Source organism: Rhinatrema bivittatum, chromosome 5, assembly GCF_901001135.1.
Source record: "Rhinatrema bivittatum chromosome 5, aRhiBiv1.1, whole genome shotgun sequence".
Classification (NCBI taxonomy): Eukaryota; Metazoa; Chordata; class Amphibia; order Gymnophiona; family Rhinatrematidae; genus Rhinatrema; species Rhinatrema bivittatum.
This window is the reverse complement of record NC_042619.1, coordinates 23,328,086-23,342,760: the sequence shown is the minus strand read 5'-3', so window position 1 is coordinate 23,342,760 and position 14,675 is coordinate 23,328,086. Positions and strand designations below refer to the sequence as shown.

The following is a 14,675-nucleotide window of genomic DNA, read 5'->3' as shown; positions in this document are numbered from 1 at the left end:
TCTAACAGGTGCCAATAAAGTTCGGTTACAATTTCATAAATAAAATCAATATTTGAGTAATGCTGGTCAAGTCCAGGTATATTATTGAGTTACTATCACTTTGAAATATTACTTCTTAAATGTAGGATTGAGTAAATTCATTCTCATCTGCATTACCCTGTACTTTCATTCTCTACCCTCCACACTCTTTAGTGAAGGCTTTTTTAAAGAGCCATGTTTTTAGATTTTTCTTAAAAGTTTTGAGATTATTCTGTAATCTGAGTTCAGGGGGCATCGTATTCCATGGTATGGGCCCAGCCAATGATAAAGCCCTTTCTCTCACTTGGGTTAATTTTGCTGACTTTACTGAAGGGATTTTGTTAGTAGTGCTTTGTTTGCTGAGCGGAGGTTTCTTTGTGGAACGTGTACTCGAAAGGCTGTGTTTAGCCAGTCTGCTTTTTTATCATATATTAGTTTGTGTATGGTGCATAAGGCCTTGTATTTTATCCTGTATTCGATAGGTAACCAATGTAAGAATGACATTTCCCCGTGCCTTCCCTCTCAGCAGCTGCTCCAATAGCAGATTTGTTCTTCCTTCTCAAAGGCAGCACTGATTCTTCCTATCATGCAGCTCCAATGTTTGATCCAACCTCCCTCCCTTCACAATAGCTATGGCAGCAGCAGCTCTGGCCTCCCTTCTGTCATCCTGAGATTAAAAAAAAAAAAAAAAAATTAAACAAAATGCTGATAGGATTTCTAACTTTATCATAAGGGAAATTCACTAGGTTAGAATTATTGGGTTTTCATTTTATTTGTGGTATACGTACTGCATTCTTAGGGCTCTTCTCATTTAAACCAGTTTTCACCAATAAATTAACGGGATTTTTGAAAAGGTAAAAAATCAGTTTAAGGAGAAATTTCTTGCCTGTTAATATTCTTTCCATTAACTACACCAGTTCAGTCCACACAGGTTAGTTATGTCCCCCCCTACCAGCAGAGGGAGGCAGAGGACACAGCTTTCTCAGAATGACGACATCACTACTAATTATCAGTGGTGAAGCTCAGAGGAAATCCAGTGTACGTTTGACAAAGCTCTGAAACAGACCATACATTACAGCATTTAAGAAAAACTCAGAAGAGAAAAACAAATGAGTAGAAAATCCTCTTTAGTCCCCATACCTGCTCCGAAGCCATATCAGAAAAGGATACCTAATAAGGAAGTAGGACTAATGGAAAGAAAATGAATAGGTTAGAAACACTCTCCGTCCACTTTGTCCTACTACACCAGTCCATTCAGATGGAAAGTACCAAAAGTCCCTCTAGCCAAAGTGGAAAGGAGTAAGGGTCACTGAGAATCCCAGCTCTGTAGAATGCATCCTCTCTAGTCAAAACATCCAGTCTGTAATGTTTAACAAAGGAATATAAGAACGATCAAGTTGCTGCCTTACAAATATCTGCAGGCCAATTGCAGTTGTTGCCACCCAACATGAAGACTGCGCCCTGGTAGAGTGGGCTCAGACTAACTCAGGAGATTTTCTACCATTGAGTGCATAGGCCAAGACAAGTGCTTCTTTAATCCAATGGGCAAGAGTAACTTGCCCATTGGACAGTCTATCAGATTTGTCAAAGGCATTAGTCACCTCCAGATAATGAAGAAACATTCTGCGGACATCCAAACAACTCAAAAACTTGTACTCGTTCCTATACTCTTCTTGAGAAAAGGCTGAAAAGGAGACCAATTGGGGTGATATGGAATGCAAAAAACATTTTCAGAAAAAAGGAAGGCACTAAATGGAAAAGAAAAGGAAGGGATCCTGACAATACAAGGCCTGAAACTGAAATACTAAGAGCAGAACAGATCACTACTAAAAAGGCAGCCTTTAAGGAGAGATTCTTAAACATCATGTGCTTCAGTGGCTCAAAGGGAGGCAATACCAAGGCTTTCAGCACTAGGTTAAGATCCCATTTGAGAACCAGAAGTCAACAAGGAGGGCACAATCTCTTAAAGCCCTGAAGGAACTGAGACCCGTCCGGGTGGGCTACCACTGAAAAGCCACTCACTTGTTCTCTACTATAACAAGATATGGCTGCTACCTGCATCTTTATGTAATTCAGGGCAACCTTTGTCTAGACCCTTCTGAAGAAAGGCCAAGATACACAGCACCTCAGAACACACCAAATTCTCTTCCCAAGAAGCCTCAAACAAGCATCAGACCCAGATATAGACTAGTGAAGTTGAAGTCTTCCAAGCCATCAACAGGATAGAAACCACAGTAGCCCTTTCTTAGGAAGTGTTTCTTCTTAACAGCCAAGCCATAAGACAAAATAAATCCAGATCTCCATAAGCACCAGGCCCTTGTTGCATTTCAAAGATGCAGAGGATGATGAAACTGTAACCTCATCAGATCTATGTACCAAGGTCTTCATGGCCAGTCTGGAGCCACTAGAACAACATGATTGCTATCCAAATCCACCCTTCAGTGAACCCTGCCAATGAGATGTCATGCAAGGGGGGGGGGGGAGATGTAAAGAAGCTCCACCTCAGGCCAAGACAGAACTAAAGTGTCGATGTCCACTGCTCTAGGATCCATGTAAGGATGCCCCTATTTGAAAATTAGGAGCTAGAAGGCCACCCGACAGTTCACACTCCCCTGGATCCAGAAGAATCCTGCTGAGGAAGTCTACCTGCATATTGTCTTGACTTTTAATGTGGGCTGCTGAAACAGCTGAAGATTCTGCTCTGGCCACAGAAGGAGCAAGTTCATCTCCAGTGATACTCCCCAACTCCTGGTTCCCCCTCTATCCACATATTTTATCGGTCACATTGTCAGAGAGTATCCTGACTGCCTTGCCTTTGAGAATGGGCAAGAAATGACACAGGGCCAGAACGCCTACTCCTGGGACCAACATCCCTGAACCATATGATCCAGGCAATGACTCCCCCCAACCAGACAAGCTCGCATCTATTTTAACCAGGATCCATAAGGGGATCGTAAGACACATTCCCCAGGGCAAGTGAAGAGGCACCATTCACCAGTGCAGACACTCCTTCACTGAAGGTAGCAAAGGAAGTCAGAAATCATAATCTTGCAACTGCGGAGACCAATATGACCAGAAAGGAGAACTGCAGAGGTCTCATATGTGTTATGGCCCATGGAACCATATGCAGAGTTGTTTCCACAGAACAGAGAAGCCATAGATAATCCCAAGCTTTTAAGGAGTGCAGAGAGATCAACATCTGTATCTTTTGGATCAACTTGTTCACTCTCTTTCATAAGAAAGACCAGGCCTAATTGAGTTAATGAAGTGCGCTACAAGGTAATCCAGAGACTGACTAGGCTAAAGCTTGCTCTTTCCAAAGTGGATCACCCAGCCCAAGCTTTCCAAGATATGGACCACACATTCAGAGACCCAAACCACTTCCTGGAAAGACTTTCCCCTATCAACCAATTGTCCAAATATGGATGGACCAAAATGCCTTTGTGTCAGAAACGCCACCACGATTACCATAATTTTGGTAAAGACTCATGGCACCATATCCAGACTGAAAGGATGCGCTCAGAACTGAAAATGTTCCTATAGGATACAAAAACGGATACCTCTGGTCTTCCTGCCTAATGGGGAATATGGAATTAGGCCTCCAACAGATCAAGAGAGCAGAGATATTCTGTCTTATGCCATGAGATCGGAGCAGAGAGTTTCCATCTGAAAATGAGACCCCCAGGCTGAGTTTTACTTCTTTGAGATCCAGGTTGGGTCAGAAGGAGCCATCCTTTTTGACTACTACAGTATTCAATCTACTAAAGTAGATTGAATACCGGTTGTGACTCTGCTCAGAGACGGGTGCAGGTACTTCCTCCCTCAGAAGATGTCTCTTGGCCCACCCTTGTGGCCTCGCTCTGTTTGGCCACAGAGGAACAGGGAGAAACCAAAAAAATATCAGAGATGGGAAGCAGAAGATCCAGGGCACGACACCCACTGGTTCTGAAGTTATTTGGGCCTACTCCTGGCAAAACCCTTGCAAGCAACCGCCCACCAAAGTAATGAGAGAGTGAACCCACTGCAACTCATTGTATGGCACACCAGTTCCAGAGGAGGCCAATGAGTCAGACGTCAGCTTCCAGAAATCTCAAAAGGCCTGGTTTCTGCCCCTCAAGGTCTGAGAACCTCAAAAGGAGTAAGAGATGGATTGCTTACCCAGCCTATAATGCTTGGAATCCCAGAACAGAGCTCAACCTCTGCCAAACCTATAAAAGGACATCCCTTTATCCTCTGAAAGTCTTTGCAGCTTTGGCTCTCCCAGGTGCTCCAGATCTTCACTAAACAGAAGCTTACCTTTGAACAGCAGCTTTCCTAAGTGCAGCCTGGACCACAAATCCTCCACCCAACTGCAAAGCTAAAACAGCCTCCTGGCAGCAATAAACAAGACCACTGATTAGGAAGAACTGTGGAGATCATACAGAACATTTGCCAAAAAGGCTTCAGCTGATTCCATCGAGTCAACTCCAGAAGCTGTTTAATTCAGCACGAGAGGGCCCTCACAACCAGAGCTGAACAAATGGAAATTTGGACCGCCAAACTAGTAGTAGTATGCAAGTGCTTTAGGGGAAACAATCTTCCTATCTTGAAGGTCCTTCAAATAAGTACGCCCTCTACTGGGATTGTGGTGTATCTAGTGCAACACTATATTTTATCCTGTTACCAGATTCTATCAAGTTCAATGTTATTTACTTACTTATTTACTTATTAACCTGCATTTTAGTTTTAGTTATTAACTGTTTAACCATATTATATACTTTTCCTGTTTTCTCAAATTAATTATGTTCAATGTAAACCGCTAAATGTTCAATGTAAACCGCTAAAAGAAGCGATAGTTACGGTTCCTTAGCGATAGTTATGGTTCCTTGTAAACCGGGGTGATATGTATACTATACAGGAACCCCGGTATATAAATCCTTTAAATAAAATAAATAAATAGTGATTGCTGTAAGCAGAGCATCCACCTTAGAAGGGTGGAAAAATTGCTGGACCGCAACCAGTGAAAGAGTGTACAGCTACAGCAAATTTTTTATGCCCCTTAAGACCAGACTCAGGGTATTTCCACTCACCTAGAATTATCTCCACTTCAGAGTGGAATGGAAAAGCTTTATTGGTCTTACAGACCCCTTTAATAATAGGATCTCAAATCAGGATGTCCTCCATCTTAGACTCCTCTAAATGGAGCCACAATATTACCTGATCAATAAGGCCAGGAACTTCATCTCTGTAGAGAGCCGAATCTCAGCCATTGTCCTTCTCAGAATTGATCTTCCTTTCCTCTAGGGAAGTTCAGCTGATACAGTCCATGTGCTCGCCAGGATAATACAGAGTCTCCTCCCAAATAGGGATGGGAAACTCAGACGTTCTCCTGGGGATCTTAGGAGGAACCTGCAGTGCAAGAAGCAGTACACTGGTATCCATGGGCTTGGAGGTCTCCCCAGGTCTCTTAAGTTGCACAAAAAAGGCTGGTGGAGGAAGTTAAAAAAAACTCCAGAGAAAATTTCCCCAAATCCTGCAGAAAAGAAGGGGAGGCTACAATTGGCATATTCCCAAATGGTAGCAAGCTCAGGGGAGCTGGAGAATCCTTTCCAGATATTGCTGATAGCAGAAAATGGCTGGAGGCTAAGGGAACCAGAGACAAAATGGCCGTCGCAGCTGCAGTTCCCACCACGGTCTGTGCTCCTAAGCTTTCTGCCAACTCAGAAAGAGTGCTTTGCATTGACCCCCAAGGCAGAGGCCTTGGCCCCTGAAACAGACTAAGAGGTTTCCCTCAGGATCTTGCCTGCCTGAATAGAAGCAGCATAGAAGGACCCCTTGTCTGATAAATCACCCCTACTGCGGTCTGCCTTCCCAATCAGGCATCCCTCAACCACGAAAGCTGAGTAATCAGCACCTCTCCCCCGCAAGTACTCAATTTTTAGGCCAGTCAGACAGCATTGTCTCCCACTGCTTTCCGCAAACTAGTTCTTCAGATGTCCCTGCATAGGCCAAATTGCACTTTTTTTTGGGAGGGGGGTGTGTGGAGGGGTTGGTCAGTCTCTGGGCAGAAAAATAGCAGAGAGGAGAGATGGAAATGGGAGTAGGGAGAAGAGGATTTTCTCCAAGAACTTTTCAACAGGCAAAGAACAAAAAATCTCATCTATCTATATATATATATATATATATATATATATATATATATATATATATATATATATATATATATATATGAATGAGGAACTCTCCTGACTCCCCACCCCCCAAGCTCTATCTAGTCCCTTCTGGGATTGGGAGCAGACCAGAGTAGGCTCACATTGCTGGTCAAAACCAGTGACTTTGCCCTCAGCCTGTTTCAGAACCTGAATCCAACGAGATCCTGCTTCATCACCAGTTGTCCTACCATTTACTGAAGGTAGAGAATACTGGGTTTCCTCTGAGCTGCACCACTGTTAAGTAACAGCGATGATGCTGGGAAAGTGGTGTTCTCTACCTCCATCTGCTAGCAGAACACAATGCACCTGTATAGACTAGACTCATGTAGCAGGACGAAGTGGAAACAGATTTTCACCCTAATTTCAAAAACACAGCTACAGATCTGCAATACTTTAATGCATTTTCTCCCCTAGAAGGCTGACAATGGGGAATGCCTAGGAATTGAATCCAGAGTGTACATGGAGCAAAAAAGTGCAAGAGCAGCATGTGATGTATGCTTCAATCACAACCGCATGTCTACACTGGAGGAGAAAGGAATAAAGTTGCTGGTGGAGGATGGCGACCAGATCAACCACCAAAACCAGAGTCAACACTAGAGTTATACCACAGGAGGGAAGCATAACTACTGCTGCCAAAATTGCTGGGGAGGAAGGCCAGAATTTTACTGGAGGCAGTCCAAGAGTTGCTGTTAAGAAGATAAAATCTGCCACTGGAGCAACTGCTGAGAGGGAAGACACAAGAAATTGTGTCCTTCAGGAAAGAAGGGCAAAGAAAGAAGAGAAAATGGGACACCTGGAGGAGTGATGAAAAAAGTGAGATGCTGAAGGGGCGGTGAGAGAGAAGAGGCAAGATACTGGGTGAGGGGGATGGAAGAGAGAAGAGACGTTGAGAGGAGAGGATAAATGCAGGGAATAGGAGAGATGCTGAGGAGAAAGGAGAAGGGGAAAGATGGAATGGAAGAAAGAAAGGATTGCAAGGAGATGTTAGGAGAGAGGAGGAGAGAAAAAGGTGAGATGCTAGAAGGAGGTCATTAAAATTTTCTTCTAACTCAGTCAATTTTATGTGGCCCTCCTCATATAAAGCTTGGGAATCCTTGCTCTAGGATCTTAAATCTGCTTCTGTCCACCAAAATAAACTCATTTACCCAGAAAAACATTTTTTCTCACTGATTTTCTACAGTTTTTGTTCTTGCAATAAACACTGATAAATTTCCAGGAAAAACACAAAAACAGAAAATGAAGGTCCCAATTGATAGGACAGACTATAGATATAACAATATTTGGCAAAATATACAAGTTAGTCACAGTAGTCAGCAGAATGGAGAGGTTTTTTTCTTTGCTGCTCATTACTTGGCCAAGATGCCAGTTATCTTTATTATTTCAAAACAAAATTCTACATTTTTAATTTGTAGTTTTCAACAATGGCAATATTCCACTGAAAATGTTACCTAAATTGAACTTAATATCCAATCTATTATGCTTCAGGTTTTAGAGCTAGGGCCAGCCAGCTCTTTTCATTATCTTTATTAGCTATTTACAGTGGAACTTTAGCGCTTTTGGCAACTACAAACACTCAGCATGGTCATTCATGAAAGATTATCTATAAATTGTTTAGCAGTTTTCATTGTTTCAAAACAGATGAGAAGAACCTACATTCCAGATGTGGGGCCACATTGGATATTGCAAGCTAAGTTTAATTTGCTTCTGCACCGGCACTGAATACAGTGGGTTGAACTCTTTCCATTGAGCAGAAACTTTCATCGAATAGTTCTGGAAGATTGGAATCTGTGAGTCTTGATATTTTACATACCAACTTTTCCAAAAGGCCTGCATAATCTGTTTATGGGCAAAGCTGAGAATTTTAGTGATCGTAAGATGTGGTCGGGTATCATCCTCCCATTTACTACCCTATTTTCAAAAAGCCATTAAGTTCAGCCAGATTTAATACCTCAGTCAGCCATTTCTCCAAAAAATCTGGCAGATTATGTCCTGTTATGGATTCTGGTAGACCCACAAATCTGATTATTACTTCTGCGAGACCTATTCTCCAGGTCTTCATTTTCTTCTTTCTGCTGCGAGACCACCTTCTCTAAAGTCCAGCCAACTTATCAGTAAGGGCTATGAAGTCATCTTCTAACAAAGACACTCTTCCCTCTATACTGTCTATACATGGCCCAAACTCAGTTAAAGCTGCCTTAATATTTGTAATTTGCTTGGATATGGAACTTAACTTATTTTTCAGAGCCCTGACTACCACCGCAGTCAATTCAGTAATAGTCTCGCTATCCAAAGTCTTCTCCTGTTTGGTGGCCATTTTGTCCACTGCAGTTCATGTTTTTCTTTTTCTCCCCCCCCCACCACCAGGGCATCATATTCGACGATCTATACATATATTTGTCAATCGGCATAGGCTAATCTCACCACTATAAAATTAGCTATCCCCAGTAGAAGATGATGCATCTTTCTGGTGATTTCCAGGGAATGGCACCTAGAGCCTTAAGACTCATGTCTGATCAGGTTCACCACATCACAGTGGAACTTTAGCAGAAAATATGCTGTTTTGCAGATGCCACCAAAATCTGTAACTGGGTAGAAACATGAAGAGGGTGGAATAAAATGAAAGCGGCCTTGAAAAAAATGAAAGCTTGAGGAAATTGAAAGCTATGTTTCAGTATAAAAAGATGTAAAATCATGCATTTCGACTGCAAAAACTATTAGCCTCTTACTAATGAGGACAACAAAAAAACAGCAACGGCGAAACAGGAAAAAATGATCTCATATTTATTTATCTATCGAGTTTTATATACCGTCGTTCGGTTTCGCCATCACAACAGCTTACAAAGTTTCGATGTTTAACAGTTTCCAAAGATTCATTTGATAGTTCTTTCCCCCAAATAAGAATCAGCAATCTCAATGAACGTATTCTTTGAACCCTGTACATAGCCTCTCTCATTGTTATTTTTGTTTATCCCCCCTCTCCTTATTTTACCCCCAGTTGAATTTATCAACTAAATTTTTTGGTTGATTGTTGTATACTTGTTGATTGTTTTTTTGTTCTTTGTAAAGGCCATGCCTATTTATACTTTTGTTCTAAGTTATCTGTAAACCGATACGATGTGTAAACGGTTGTCGGTATATAAAATCTTTAAAATAAAATAAATAAATAAATATTGTAGGCTTTATAAACATAGATCGTATTTTAAACTATGTGGTTTCAGTTATTTTTGTATTACATGCTTGCATTGGTTCCACATGTTTGTATAGGGCCAGTAGGAGTGAAGTAATATCTAAGAGTCATTGGGTGTTTTGGTAGGCTTTGGTAAACATCCAGGTTTTTAGTTCTTTTTTTGAATGTTTTTAAATTTTGCTGTGTTCTAAGTTTGGTTGGGAGGGTGTTCCAGAGTTTGGGACTTCCTAGGGTTATGGATTTCTTCAGAGTTGAGGTAAGTTGTTTGGAACGAGTAGGTGGCATCTTTAATAGACCTTTGTTAGCTGAGCGGAGGTTTCTGTTTGGGGAGTGTAGTTTTATAGATGTACTTAGCCAATTTGTTTTTCGTATATAATTTTGTGTAATATGGATAGTATTTTGTATTCTATCCTGAATTTTATAGGGAACCAGTGTAGTGAAATAAGTGTAGGAGTAATGTGATCGTGTTTTTTAGATCCAGTGAGTATTCTGGCGGCTGTATTTTGGAGTATTTGGAGTGGTCGGATGGTGGTGAGAGGTATGTTGAATAGCAGGGAGTTGCAGTAGTCCAGGTTGGAAATGAATAGTTGAAGGATTGTTTTGAAGTCATTGGGGAATAGGAAAGGTTTTAGGCGGCATAGGGTTAGGAGTTTGTGATATCTGTCTTTGATTTTAGAGGTGATGTGTTTCTTGAAGGATAGTTCATTGTCAATTATGACTCCTAGGTTGTGGGCATGAGTGACAGGTGAGATTGCAGCTTTTTGGTTCACTAAGTTGAGAGGTGGTAGTTGAGGAGCATTGTTCTTTCTGTCCAATATGATTATTTCTGTCTTATCGAAGTTTAGGATGAGTTTCATGTTGGTTAATAGTAGTTTTATTTTGGGGAGGTAAGTGACTTTTTTGTCTGTGTCTTTCAGAGTGTTGTGTATTGGGATTAGTATTTGGATATCATCCAAATATATGAAGTGGGTCAGTTTAAGGTTTAAGATGAAGTGGCATTTCGGGAGCAGATAAATGTTGAAGAGTGTCGCAGATAGGGTGGAGCCTTGGGGAACTCCGGTGTCAAGGTTTATTTTCTTTGAGAGGGTGGCATTGATCGATACTTGGTAGGTTCTTTGTAATAGATAGGATGAGAACCAATGTAGGGTTTTTTCTTTTGCTCCAATTTCAGAGAGAGAGAGTCAATCATGATTGAGTGGTTTACCATGTCGAAGGCTGCTGATAGGTCAAGTAAGACTAAAAAGTAGCTGTGTCCTTTTTCAAAGCCTTTGAGCATGGTGTCGTTTAAAGATAGGAGTAGTGACTCAGTGTTCAGGTGTTTCCTGAAGCCAAATTGCGTGGGGAGCAACATGTTGTTTTCTTCCAGGTGGTCGCTGAGTTGGGAGTGGACGATTTGTTCGATAATTTTGGCAATGAATGGTAGGTTTGATATGGGTCGGTAGTTTAGTGGGTTTTCTGGATCAAGGTTGGTCTTTTTCAGGATGGGTTTGATAATTGCTGATTTTAGGCAGTCGGGGTAGTTTCCTTCTGTGAGGGATAGGTTTACAATGTTGGTTAACGTTTTGCTTATTGATGGTTCGATGGCTTTGATCATTGGTATGGGTATGCAATCGATAGGGTGTTTAGCTGGGTTCATTTTTTTGATGATCGTTTGGATTTCCAGTGAAGATGCTGTATCAAGGTTGGACCAGTTTGTTGTTTGATTGATTTGAATTTTCGGGTTTTGCGTGTTATTGAGGTTATTTATGAGATTTTTTATTTTTTCATTAAAGAACTCTGCAAAATCGTTGCTTGTGATCTTGGAGGTTGATGATATCTGATCATTGGAGGATTTGGTTAGGCTTTGTACTATATTGAAAAGCTTTCTTGGGTTATGTTGGTATTTGTTTAATTATTTGAGTAGAAGTCTTTTTGCATCGTGGATAAGTTTTTTGTAGTCAGCTAAGTATGATCGGTAGGCGTTAAGTAGTGTTGTTGTTTTGTTGTTCCTCCATGTTTTCTCTTTTTTTCTGAGTTCACATTTGGCTGATCTGATATTGTCGTTGTACCTAAAGATAGTCATTCAACCTAACAAAGCTGCAGTGACATCTAGCAATATGCTTAGATGTAAAGGGAGAGGTAGCCCCAGCAGAAAAAATAAATTTTGCATATGTATACATCACTGGTGAGACTCCACTTAGAGTACTGTTCATTTCTAGATAATTTTATTAGGATATTGATAAGATGAAAATAGTTTAGAGAGCTATTTACTATGTTAAACAAAATGAAACAAAGTATTTTGCCAGAAGTCTAAGAAGTAAGATGGGAGAATTAGAATGTATAGCAGTGAATGATGACAGACTTAACTGGCATCTCAGAGACATGGTGGAAGGAGGACAACCAATGGGACAGTGCTATACCGGGGGAACAAATTGTATCACAGTGACAGAGAGGAGCACCCGGGAGGCAGTATGGCGCTTTATGTCCGGGATGGCATAGAGTCTAACAGGATAAACATCCTGCATGAGACTAAATGCACAATTGAATCTTTATGGGTAGAAATCCCATGTGTGTCGGGGAAGACTATAGTGATTGGAGTATACTACCGTCCACCTGGTCAAGATGGTGAGATTGACAGTGAAATGCTAAGAGAAATTAGGGAAGCTAAACAAATTGGTAGTGCGGTAATAATGGGAGACTTCAATTACCCCAACATTGATTGGGTAAATGTATCATTGGGACACGCTACAGAGATAAAGTTCCTGGATGGAATAAATGATAGCTTTATGGAGCAATTGGTTCAGGAACAGGCGAGAAAGAGAGCAATTTTAGATCTAATTCTCAGTGGAGCACAGGATTTGGTGAGAGGTAACTGTGGTGGGGCCGCCTGGCAATAGTGATCATAATATGATCAAATTTGATTTAATGACTGGAAGGGGGACAGTAAGCAAATCCATGGCTCTTGTGCTAAACTTTCAAAAGGGAAACTTTGATAAAATGAGAAAAATTGTTAGGAAAAAACTGAAAGGAGCAGCTACAAAAGTAAAACGTGTGCAAGAGGCGTGGTCATTGTTAAAGAATACAAACCTAGAAGCACAGTCCAGATGTATTCCACACATTAAGAAAGGTGGAAAGAAGGCAAAACGATTACTGGCATGGTTAAACGGGGAGGTGAAAGAAGCTATTTTAGCCAAAAGATCTTCATTCAAAAAATGGAAGAAGGATCCAACAGAAGTAGATAGGATAATGCATAAACGTTGACAAGTTGATAAGAGAAGCTAAGAGAGAATTTGAAAAGAAGTTGGCTGTAGAGGCAAAAACTCACAGTAAAAACTTTTAAAAATATATCCGAAGCAGAAAGCCTGTGAGGGAGTCAGTTGGACCGTTAGATGATCGAGGAGTTAAAGGGGCACTTAGAGAATATAAGGCCATCGCAGAAAGATTAAATGATTTCTTTGCTTCGCTGTTTACTGAAGAGGATGTTGGTGAGGTACCCGTACTGGAGAAGGTTTTCATGGGTAATGATTCAGATGGACTGAACCAAATCACAGTGAACCTAGAAGATGTGGTAGACCTGATTGACAAACTGAAAAGTAGTAAATCACCTGGACCGGATGGTATACACCACAGAGTTCTGAAGGAACTAAAAAATGAAATTTCAGACCTATTAGTAAAAATTTGTAACCTATCATTAAAATCATCCATTGTACCTGAAGACTGGAGGATAGCTAATGTAACCCCAATATTTAAAAAGGGCTCCAGGGGCGATCCGGGAAACTACAGACCGGTTTAGCCTGACTTCAGTGCCAGGAAAAATAGTGGAAAGTGTTTGGGTTTGTTTTTTTTTGTCAAAATCCTTTTTTTTTAAATTAGAGAGCAACACAGGTACAATCCAGAACCCAAACTTAAGATAATACACAATTGAAATCCAATATGATCAAGACAACACATTTCAAGAACAATTTCCAAAGATAACGAGGTCAATTATAACACCCCGTGGACTCTCCTTTTGCGGTCCTCCTGACCAAGAGAAACAGATTAAACTCCAAGCATAACCCACCACCCAGTCACACCATACACGCCAACTAACATTCCACACACTACACATACCACCCCCTTTTTGCCCTGGGAGACACCCCTCCCATAACTAACACTGTCCAACATTGGGGGAAAAAAACAAAAAACAAAGTTACATGCCCTTGCAAAGTGCAATCATCCTTGCAATGTACAATGATCTCAAAGCAAGTCATTTCCAAGAGGGATGATAACCAGCAGCGTTAAAGTAGACTGAAGATCTGACGGCAGTAGGCCATAACAAACTGACCAACAAGACTGGTATAGCATATCCCTTTCTCTCTCACTGTCCATGGCAACCAGTCGCTCCATTTGCATTGAAAAGGCCAGCCGCCCAAACCACGCTCGCAGGTTGGGCGTCCTATCTGGTGTATGGCCATATGTCCAAATTTATCGAAAGATAATTTGTAAGAGGGAAGAGTTCTTCGTAAACCAGAAAGGAGTAACTTGCCTGTCCAACCAATAGACGAGCCAGTGCATTGAGCTACTAGTGCAATGACCTTCGTCCAAAAAGGTCTCAGAACAGGACATAGAAACCATCTATGTGCCAAAGTACCTGTTACCTGATGACATTTAGCACATTTTGGGTTGGGTAGCCGTCCCATCCAGCAACGACGAACATCATCGCAAAAAATATGGTGCAAAATCTTAAATTGTAATTCCTGAAGAGAAAGATCTGGCAGGCTCTTGGGCATAAGCTTAAAACAGGAAAGCAGATAAGAAGTAGATATATCCATGTTCCACGCCTCTGTCCAATAACGCGCCAAAGAAGCCACATGTGTCGCAGAGCGATATGCTTTACCAAACTCACACCAACCTTTGATGGAGTTACGCTTTAATGCCCTATCAAAAAAATACTGTGCAAAGGCTGACTCCCGACGATATGACTCCTCAGTCCAATGAAAGGATTGGAGATAATGGCGGGTCTGTAAATATGCATAGAAATGTTTAGCTGGTAAGTCATATTCTCGGGCGAAAAATGCAAAATCATGAACCATGGGCGAGTCCGTAACACAGAAGTAAAAAATGAATGCTAAACCTTTCTGCAGCCATGTATGAAAAAGAAAGTAGTTGTCGCGGCCCGGAAGAAAGTCCAAATTGCCCATTAATGGCATAAAAAGAGAAGAAAGACCCGACAGTCCTCCTCTGGACCGTATCCATCACCAGGCCTGTCGACATGGTTGTACCAGAGTACGAGGGATATTTAATGTTCTATAAGCCCCAGG

At 41.3% G+C, this 14,675-nt stretch overlaps 1 protein-coding gene across 2 annotated transcripts in view; it reads right to left on the bottom strand.

The window, feature by feature from the left end:
• The window catches only part of FCHSD2 (FCH and double SH3 domains 2), a 537,915-nt gene that overhangs the window by 285,153 nt on the left and 238,087 nt on the right, over positions 1-14,675 (bottom strand). The window lies entirely within an intron of this gene.